General features: G+C 46.5%; 1 long non-coding RNA gene across 1 annotated transcript in view; it reads right to left on the reverse strand.

The window, feature by feature from the left end:
- Positions 1–783: 783 nt before the first annotated feature.
- The window catches only part of LOC140460490 (uncharacterized), a 14,210-nt gene continuing 3,976 nt past the window's right edge, over positions 784–11,017 (reverse strand). The window contains exon 2 of the long non-coding RNA XR_011954117.1: positions 784–960. This is a non-coding gene — a long non-coding RNA (uncharacterized lncRNA). The remainder of the gene's footprint in view (positions 961–11,017) is intronic.

Below are 11,017 nucleotides of genomic sequence, written 5' to 3' on the forward strand. Positions count from 1 at the left end.
CATCGTCTCAACTCACTGCCCTCCAATGAATTCACACCGGGGAGAGGCCGTTCACCTGCTCTCTGTGTGGCAAGGGCTTTGCTCATTCATCCCACCTCACTCTACACCAGCGGGTTCATACTCAGCAGGGATCATCCATCTGCTTGGATGGTGGGAAGGGATTCACTCAGTCATCCAATCCACCTTCCCACCAGTGCACGCAGACTGGCAACAGACCATTCAGCTGCTTGAACTGTGCAAAAGGATCCCTCTCAGGTGACCACACACCAGTGAGTTCACAAGTATCAATGCTGATGATATTTTCTGCTAATCGCATCCAGGACTGAACCACGTTCATTGAAGTCTGCTCATGTTTAGAGTGAGGTTTCCAAATTTCAATCTTGGCTGTTGTCGGAAGCAACAAATATATGTCGGTTTTCTTGAACAGCAAAATGGCGTTTCAATTTAAAACAACACAACAAAATGGCTGCTCATTCTGACTTTGTGAACTGTACTGCTGCTGTGCTGGATTAGCTGGAACAGAAGGTAAGACAAACAGTGGAGTTTTGATAAAATGAATTATGGAGCATTAATTGACCACTCGAACTAACCTTGAACTCCTAGCACGAGATAATGATCTACGTTAAACAGGAACCATTTCCCAGGGAATCGCGTCGGATTAGCTGAATGTCAATCATGTCACCTTATTATAGTTGATTGGACTTTTCTCGTAATTAAGGCTGTACTGATTCTTGAGAAACATAAAAATTGCTCATTGCTCAATTGTAATTGCACAATTTCACCACGGAGCACAGAAGCTTTAACCTCGGTGTTGCTGGACAGAGTTACTTTATTAACCTGGTCACCTTGCTTTATACAGACTGCATTCTGTTGATTCTTTGACTGATCTCGAAGCTGAGGGGTCCCGCCTGGGATCCAGATCTTCAATAGTTCTTAAGCCCAGTCATCAGGATGATTATTCTGGAGAAATGTCAAATAAATCAGCTTTCTGCTAAATACACAAGGAGAGTATTTCTTAACGTCTGTAATGCAATTTAGTTCCTTTTGAAAGACTCTCCCTCTTCCCCCTGACCCTCTGCTATTGCCCAACTGCACTTGTGAGACGTTAGAACATAGAACAATACAGCACAGAACAGGCCGTTCGGCCCTTGATATTGGGCTGACCTGTGAACTAATCTAAGCCCATCCCCCTACAGTATCCCATCATCATCCATGTGCTTATGTAAGGATTGTTTAAATCTCCCTTTGGCTGAGGTGACTACATTAGCAGGAAGGGCATTCCACACCCTTACCACTCTCAGAGTAAAGTACCACTCTCTGATGTCTGTCTTAAATCTATCACCCCTCAATTTGTAGTTATGCCCCCTCGTACACGCTGACATCATCATCCTAGAAAAAAGACTGTCACTGTCTCCCCTCTCTAATCCTCTGATCATCTTGTATGTCTCTATCAAATCCTCTCTTAGCCTTCTTCTTGTGAATGAGAACAGGTTCAAGTCTCTCAGCCTTTCCTCATAAGACCTTCCCTCCAGACCAGGCAACATCCTGGTAAATCTCCTCGGCACCTTTTCCAATGCTTCCACATCCTTCCTGTAATGGGGGCGACCAGAACTGTACACGATATTCCAAGTGCGGCCGCACCAGCGTTTTGTATAGTGGTGGCATGACCTCACGGCTCCGGAACTCAATCCCTCGACCAATAAAACCTAACACACCGTTTGCCTTTTTAACAGCACTATCCACCTGGGTGGCAACACGTTATTGTTCTCTATCTAATCACAGCTAGAGTATCACTGACAACTGGTTGTATTCTTAGCCCTAATCCAACAGGTACCTCTGGTCACCCCAAAGAAACCAGCCTTAGAATCAGAGATGGACAGACCCTTCGGTCGAATTCATCCGTGCCAACCAGATATTCAAAAATCAATCTAGTCCCATTTCCCAGTATTTGGCTCATATCCCTCTAAATCCTTCCTGGATGTAGGGTTGCTCACTTGAGCTGAACACCAACTAGCCACAAAAAGACATGACCCTCTCTCACGAGTATTCTCACATACAGATGGAGGAAGGACACTACTTCGACTGGGACAACACATCCATCCTAGGACAAGCCAAACAAAGACACGCACGAGAATTCCTAGACACGCACGAGAATTCCTAGAAGCATGGCATTCCAACCGGATCTCCATCAACAAACACATTGAGTTAGACCCCAACTACCACCCCCTGAGAAAAAGGATAGGAAATGACATCACCAACCCAAGGAAACCTGAACACACAACTAGAAAGTGGGTCAGTAACACCAGTGCTTCACCTCAGGCTCACTGAAGATGTCTAGGAGAAAGTGAGGACTGCAGATGCTGGAGATCAGAGCTTAAAAATGTGTTGCTGGAAAAGCGCAGCAGGTCAGGCAGCATCCAAGGAGCAGGAGAATCGACGTTTCGGGCATGAGCCCTTCTTCAGGAATGAGGAGGGTGTGCCAAGCGGGCGGAGATAAAAGGTAGGGAGGAGGGACTTGGGGGAGGGGCGTTGGGAATGCGATAGGTGGAAGGAGGTTAAGGTGAGGGTGATAGGCCGGAGAGGGGGTGGGGGTGGAGAGGTCAGGAGGATGATTGCAGGTCAAGAAAGCGGTACTGAGTCTGAGGGCTGGGACTGAGAAAAGGTTGGGTGGGCAGGGGGGGGGGGGGGCAAATGAGGAAGCTGGAGAAATCCGCATTCATCCCCTGTGGCTGGAGGGTGTCACCGAGTAGGGTGACGAAACATCTGAAAATGCACCTTCCAGCTCAGTGAGCAAACCTACATTCAGAACCTCAACCTGAGGTACAAATCTTCTCCAAACTTGCTGACCCCTTCCCTGTTCACGTACCCACCCAGATGCCTTTTAAATGCTGTAATTGGACCTATCTCCACCACTTCCTCTGGCAGCTCATTCCATAGACAGACCACTCTCTGTCTGAAACAGTTGTCCCTTTTAAACCTTCCCGTCACGTTAAAATGTCTGCCCTCCAGTTTTGGGCTCCCCCACCCCAGGAAGAAAATCTTGGCTCGGCATCCTATCCATACCCCACACGACTTCATACATTTTCAGAAGGACACCCCTTAGCCTCCGACACTCCCAGCAAAAGAGTCGGTTCAACCTCGCCCTATAGTTCAAACCCTCCAGCCCTGGCTACATCCTTGTAATTTGTTTCCACGACAGGAAGACCAGAATTGAATGTGGTATTCCAAAAGTGAATCAATGTCCTGGGACAGCCACAACATGAACTCCCCACTCCTATACTGAATGGACTGACCAATAAAGGCACGTATACCGGTGGCTCTTTGGTTAGCACTGCTGCCTCACGGGACCAGGGTTCGATTCCAGCCTCTGGGCGACTGACTGTGTGGAGTTTGCACATTCTCCCCGTGTCTGTGTGGGGTTCCTCTGGGTGCTCCGGTTTCCTCCCACAGCCCAATGCGTGGAGCGTGCGAAGGCATTTTGAGATCAAGACAGAAAAGACAGGAGGGGGCGTGGCGTTTTTGATAAGGGATAGCATTACAGCTGTGCTGAGGGAGGATATTACTGGGAATACGTCCAGGGAAGTTGTTTGGGTGGAACTGGGAAATAAGAAAGGGATGATCCCCTTATTGGGATTGTATTATAGACCCCCTAATAGTCAGCAGGAAATTGAGAAACAAACTTGTCAGGAGATTTCAGATACCTGTGAAAATAATAGAGTGTGGTTATGGTAGAGGATTTTAACTTTCCAAACATAGACTGGGACTGCCATAGTGTTAAGGTGGAGAGGAATTTGTTAAGTGTGTACAAGACGATTTTCTGCTTCAGTGTGTGGATGTACCTACTAGAGAAGGTGCAAAACGTGACCTACTCTTGGGAAATAAGGCAGGGCAGGTGACTGAGGTGTCAGTGGGGGAGCACTTTGGGGCCAGTGACCATAATTCGATTTGTTTTAAAATAGTGATGGAAAAGGATAGACCAGATCTGAAAGTTGAAGTCCTATATTGCAGAAAGGCCAATTTTGATGGTATTAGGCAAGAACTTTTGAAAGCTGATTGGGGGCAGATGTTTGCAGGTAAAGGGACGGCTGGAAAATGGGAAGCCTTCAGGAATGAGATAACGAGAATCCAGAGAAAGTATATTCCTTTCAGGAAAAAAAGGAAAGGCTGGTAGGTATAGGGAATGCTGGATAACCAGAGAAATTGAGGGATTGGTCAAGAAAAAGGAGGAAGCATGTGTCAGGTATCAACAGCACAGATAAAGTGAATCCCTAGAAGAGTATAAAGGCAGGAGGAGTATACTGAAGGGCGAAATCAGGAGGGTCATAGGACCATAAGAAATAGGAGTGGATGCAAGGCCTTTCAGCCCATTTGGGTCCACTCCGCTGTTACAGATTTGAGGTGGCCCAGGGAATCCCTTGTGGACTCAGACCTGTAAAACCTCTCTCTTAGTTCGTCGTGGAGATTGTAGGCTGGAATAAAACAGCTCTTCGAGACAGTTTAGTTTAATTTTAGTCATCCCCTTTATTCACTAATAGCATCACTGTTACAACATCACACTGATACCTACAAGCTAAACTAACTCGGTTCTAATAACCTAGGAGAGTAGGGTACCAGCTCTTCCAGGCTACTCCGACGTCCTGACACAAACAGGCTTCCTTTATACAAAAGTTCACAAAAACACCGCATGTTCTTAATTACACAGATAACAGTGAAAGACAATGATTCGTGAGGAAGAAAAGTTAATTGCACTTGACTGATCACTTCTACAGGCCTTGAGCTATTTTTAGATTAGATTAGATTCCCGACAGTGTGGAAACAGGCCTTTCGGCCCAACTAGTCCACACCGACCCTCCGAAGAGCAACCCACCCAGAATCATTTCCCTCTGACAAACACAACTAATACTTTGGGCAATTTAACGTGGCCAATTGACCTGACCAGCACATCTTTGTGACTGTGGGAGGAAACTGGAGCACCCGGGCGGAAATGGGGAGAATGTGCAAACTCCACACAGACAGTCGCCCGAGGCTGGAATCGAACCTGGGTCCCTGATGCTGTGAGGCAGCAGTGCTAACCACTGAGCCACCGTGCTGCCCCATCAGGTGGGAAAAACAAATCCAGTTGAGTTAGGCATCAGCTGGTGAGATAATTTAGATTGGTACTTCTTTATAGGAAATTAAGTGGGAGATGTCATAAGGTAATCTTGCACAGCTCGCATGTCTGATATCATGGTTTTACAAAATGGCTTCTTAGCAAGGAGGTCAAACTTTTGACCATAAAATGGCTTCCCGACAGATTGTGTCCGAATCTCTTCAATGTTAGGTTTAGAATCATTTTAAGCTGGGAGCAGATTCCTGCTTTTTACCTGAAGCACAGAATCATTCTGTACCTGAGGCTGAAATGTTACTGCGAGGTTGTATTTAAAATGAATAATTAGTCTGGAATTAAACATGCCTTCTTTTCAAGTTTGTGATTCAAATTCAAATAAGACACAAGATCTGATTAGTTAGGATTGACAGTGGGGCAGTCTCTAAGGTCTGTAGAGTGGTCTGCAAGAACAGCTAGTTAAAGCTTCATCAATATTACCTTTTACAGAGTTTGTATTGAATAACTGGTAATGGCCACTCAATTTCATCATAGAGTCCCAACCTGCAATTAAATTCAATCCATAGCAGATAAGCACTAAGAGTTAATTCCAACAGCCTCAACACTGAAATGGTCTCTCTCTCGCGGTCTCTCTCTCTCTCTCTCTCTCGTCCTTTTGAACTCTCAAGTCAGGGTCTTGTAACAACAAAGATTTCTTTTCTCTCTGTGACTGGCCCACTTGCAAGGGGTAATATGGATCCATTATAATTGGCAGCATTTAACCGTTAATTACAAAGCTTTTGATAGTACCAAGTTTTATTTCAGGGTCAGAATCAAACACGGTCATGAACTTCACAAGGGAACGGCTGTGAATGTTATCACTTGGTGTCCTGTTCACACACATTCGCTGATGCTGAGGCAAACGTTCTAAATTGCCTTACAGCATCCGGTTATCACTTGGTGAGCCCAGGTGTCCCTATCTTCTTTATTCCTTAAGTTTCCCCCCTTTTTCAGAGCCTTCCTGCCTGTCGATTTTCTAGTGCAGTAAATGTGTTCCATAATTCCGCATTACATTTTAGTCTGAATGTTTAAAGACAAGTTTTAAGGCCACAGACTTTCTCACCACCTTTCAATCATGGCTGATGGGTGTTTCAACTCCACTTACCCACACTCTCCCCGTAGCCCTTAACTCATTGCGAGGTTAAGAATTGATCAATCTCTGCCTTGAAGACATTTAACATCCCAGTCTCCACTGTGTTCTGTGGCAATGAATTCCACAGGCCCACCACTCTCTGGCTGAAGAAATGTTTCCTCATTTCCGTTCTAAATGGACCCCCTCTAATTCTAAGGCTGTGCCCACGGTCCTAGTCTCCCTGCCTGACGGAAACAATTTCCCAGCATCCACCCTTTCTAAGCCATGCATTATTGTGGAAGTTTTTATTAGATCTCCCCTCAACCTTCTAAACTCTAATGAATATAATCCCAGGATCCTCAGCCGTTCCTCATATGCTAGACCTGTCATTCCAGGGATCATCCGTGTGAATCTCTGCTGGACACGTTCCAGTGCCAGTCTGTCCTTCCTGAGGTGTGAGGCCCAAAACTGGACACAGCATTCCAAACATAGCCAATCTAAAGCCTTATGAAGTCTCAGTAGCACATCACTGCTTTTACATTCCAACCCTCTTGAGATAAACGACAACGTTACATTTGCTTTCTTAACCACGGACCCAACCTGCAAGGCAACCTTTAGAGAATCCTGGACTAGCATTCCCAGATCCCTTTGTACTTTGGCTTTATGAATTTTCTTACTGTTTAGAAAATAGTCTGTCCCTATATTCTTTTTTCCGAAGTGCAAGACCTCGCACTTGCTCACGTTGAATTTCATCAGCCATTTCCTGGACCACTCTCCCAAACTGTCTAGATCCTTCTGCAGCCTCCCCACCTCCTCAGTACTATCTACCTGTCCACCTAACTTCGTATCATCGGCAAACTTCGCCAGAATGCCCCCAGTCCCTTCATCCAGATCATTAATATATAAAGTGAACAGCTGCGGCCCCAACACTGAACCCTGCGGGACACCACTTGTCACCAGCTGCCATTCTGAAAAAGAACCTTTTATCCCAACTCTCTGCCTTCTGTCAGACAGCCAATCCTCAATCCATACCAGTAGCTCACCTCGAACACCATGGGCCCTCACCTTACTCAGCAGCCTCCTGTGAGGCACCTTATCAAAGGCCTTTAGAAGTCTAGATAGACCACATCCACTGGGTTTCCCTGGTCTAACCTACTTGTTACCTCTTCAAAGAATACTAACAGGTTTGTCAGGCACGACCTGCCCTTACTAAATCCATGCTGACTTGTTCTAATCGGATCCTGCACTTCCAAGAATTTAGAAATCTCATCCTTAACGATGGATTCTAGAATTTTACCTACAACTGAGGTTAGGCTAATCAGCCTATAATTTTCCATCTTTTGTCTAGGACAAAAAGGGAACATAAGATAGCTTTGGCAAATAGGGTTAAGGAGAATCCAAAGGGTTTTTACAAATACATTACAGACAAAAGTGTAACTAGGGAGTGAATAGGGCCTCTCAAAGTATGGCGGCTTAGTGGTTAGCACTGCTGCCTCACAGCACCAGGGTCCTAGGTTAGCTTCCAGCCTTGGGCAACTGTCTGTGTGGAGTTTGCATATTCTCCTCGTGTCTGTGTGGGTTCCCTCCAGGTGCTCCGGTTTCCTCCCACAGTCCAAAGATGTGCAGGTCAGGGTGAATTGGCTATGCTAAATTGCTCATTACTCAGAGGGAAATGGGTCTGGGTGGGTTGCTCTTCGAAGGGTCAGTCTGGACTTGTTGGATCAAAGGGCCTGTTTCCACACTGTAGGGAATCTAATCAAATCAAAGATCAACAAGGCGGCCTTTGTATGGAAACACAGGAGATGGGGGAGATACTAAATGAGTATTTTGCATCAGTGTTTACTGTGGAGAAGGACATGGAAGATATAGAATGTGGGGAAATAGATACTGACATCTTGGAAAATGTCCATATTACAGAGGTGGTGGTGCTGGAGGTTTTGTAACGCATAAAGGTGGCTAAATCCCCAGGACCTGATCAGGTGTACCCGAGAACCCTGTGGGAAGCCAGAGAAGTGATTGCTGGGCCTCTTGCTGAGATATTTGTATTATCGATAGTCACAGGTGAGGTGCCAGAAGACTGAAGGTTGGCAAACGTGGTGCCACTGTTTAAGAAGGGTGGTGAAGACAAGCCAGGGAACTATAGACCAGTGAGCCTGACATCGGTGGTGGGCAAGTTGTTGGAGGGAATCCTGAGGGACAGGATGTACATGTATTTGGAAAGACAAGGACTAATTCGGGATAGTCAGCATGACATTTTGCATGGGAAATCGTGTCTCACAAACTTGATTTGAGTTTTTTGAAGAAGTAACAAAGAGGATTGATGAGGGCAGAGCAGTAGATGTGATCTATATGGACTTCAGTAAGGCGTTCGACAAGGTTCCCCATGGGAGACTGGTTAGCAAAGTTAGATGTCATGGAATACAGGGAGAACGAGCCATTTGGATACAGAACTGGCTGGAAGGTAGAAGACAGAGGGTGGTGAAAAATGGAGTTGCAGGTCGATAGGATAGTGAAGACGGTGTTTGGTATGCTTTCCTTTATTAGTCAGAGTATTGAGTACAGTGGTTGGGAGGTCATGTTGCGGCTATATAGGATATTGGTTAGGCCACTTGGAATATTGCGTGCAATTCTGGTCTCCTTCCTATCGGAAAGATGTTGTGAAACTTGAAAGGGTTCAGAAAAGATTTACAAGGATGTTGCCAGGGTTGGAGGGTTTGAGGTATAGAGAGGCTGAACAGGCTGGGGCTGTTTTCCCTGGACTGTCGGAGGCTGAGGGGTGACCTTATAGAGGTTTACAAAATCATGAGGGGCATGGATAGGATAAATAGACAAGGGCTTTTCCCCCTGGGGTCGGGGAGTCCAGAACAAGAGGGCATAGGTTTAGGGTGAGAGAGGAAAGATATAAAAGGGACCTAAGGGGCACCTTTTTCACACAGAGGGTGGTGCGTGTATGGAATGAGCTGCCAGAGGAAGTGGTGGAGGCTGGTACAATTACAACATTTAAGAGGCATCTGGACAGATATGTGAATAGGAAGGGTTTGGAGGGATGTGGGCCGGGTGCTGGCAAATGAGAATGGGTTAATTTAGGATATCTGGTCCACATGGACGGGTTGGACCAAAGGGTCTGTTTCGGTGCTGTACGTCTGTGACTGTTTACGTGGTGTTGGATCTCTTCAAGAGCATGAAGGTGGCTAAGTCCCCAGGGCTTGATCGTACCGACCCCAGCCTACTGATGGGCAAGACAGGAGATTGCTGGAGCCTTGACCAAGAGTTTTGTATCTGCATTAGCTACTGGAGAGGTCCAGGAGGACTGGCGTGTAACTCTTTTATTCAAGAAGGGAAATCAGGATAATCCAGGAAACGGTCGACTCACATCAGTGGTTGGCAAGCTATTGGGCCGGACTCCGAGAGACAGGAGCTACACGCGTTTAGGACAAGGCGGCCTAATTGGGGACAGTCCGAATCGCTTGGTACAGGACAGGTCATGTCTTGCAAACATGACTGAACCTTTCGAGGAGGTGACGACGAAGGTGGTCAATGAGGGTAGAGCAGTGGACGTTATCTCCACGGATTTTAGTAAGGCTTTCGACAAGGTCCCTCGCGGCCGGCTCACCCAGATGCAGGAGATCACAATGACTAGGCCGCTTGGATTCGGAATTGGCTTGCCTGTAGAAAGCCGAGGTTAGTAGCGAAGGGTGTTTCTCAGGCTAGAGGTCCGTGGCGAGTTGTGTTCGGCAGGGATCTGTATTGGATCTCTGATGTTTGTGGTATATGTTTAATCCGGGTAAGTGTAGGGAGCTGCACTTTGGGAGATCAAATACGAAAGGAGAAGTATCCAGTTAATGGCAGGACCCTGAACAGCATTGATGTACAGAGGGATCTTGGGGTTCAAGTCTGTAGCTCCCTGAAAGTGGCCACCCAAGGAGATAGGGTGGGAAAGGAGGCAGACGGCATGCTCTCCTTTATTGGTCGGGGAGTTGAGTACAAGGGTCAGGAAGACACGGTGCAGCTTTGTAAGACTTTGGTTTGGCTTCACTTCAGTTCTGGTCGCCACACAACAGGAAGGATTGGGAGAGGGGGCAGAAGAGGTAAACCAGGATGCCGCCTGGGTGAGGGCTGTAAGGAGAAGCCAGAAAAAAGCAGGCTGTTTTCTCTGGAGTGGCGGATGCTGAGAGGAGACTTGATAGAAGACTATAAAGTGGTAACAGATGGGGGAAAAGGATTCTGACTGTCATCCCTAAGAGTTGAAATGTCAAAAACTTGGGGGCATGCATTTAAGGCAAGTGGGGGAGGGTTCAAAGGAGATTTGGGGAGCAAATTGTTTCACACAGAGGGTGGAACGCGCTGATAGGGGCAGTGCTGGAGGCAAGTATGATAGGGGTGTTTAGGCAAGTGTGAGAATATGCAGGAAATGGAGGGATACAGACCAAGGGGAGGCAAAAGGGATGAGCTGAATTTGGCATCACGCTCAGCTGAAGATCGTGGGCTGAAGGGCTGTACAGTCCAGCCTTCTATGTCCTAAAAGACAGCTAGAATTTCTCAAATCTGGGATTTACAAGAGTTTGATTTTTAAAAAAAAAAGCAGCACATGTTAGGTACAGCAGGGGAGACCCTTTCAAAATGGGAGAGGAGAGAGGGGGTGCTTAAAAAAGAAATTAAGGAATTCAGGAAAACCTCCCAAGGCATTTCATAAACATATTAACAGCGAGACGATTACCAGAGATAGAGTGCGGCCTCAGAGTGGCCAAAGGGGTAAGCTGTACCTGGAGCCCAATGAGGTGGACGAGGTGTCCAGATAATAT

The sequence above is a fragment of the Chiloscyllium punctatum genome, chromosome 36 (genome assembly GCF_047496795.1).
Source record: "Chiloscyllium punctatum isolate Juve2018m chromosome 36, sChiPun1.3, whole genome shotgun sequence".
Classification (NCBI taxonomy): domain Eukaryota; kingdom Metazoa; phylum Chordata; class Chondrichthyes; order Orectolobiformes; family Hemiscylliidae; genus Chiloscyllium; species Chiloscyllium punctatum.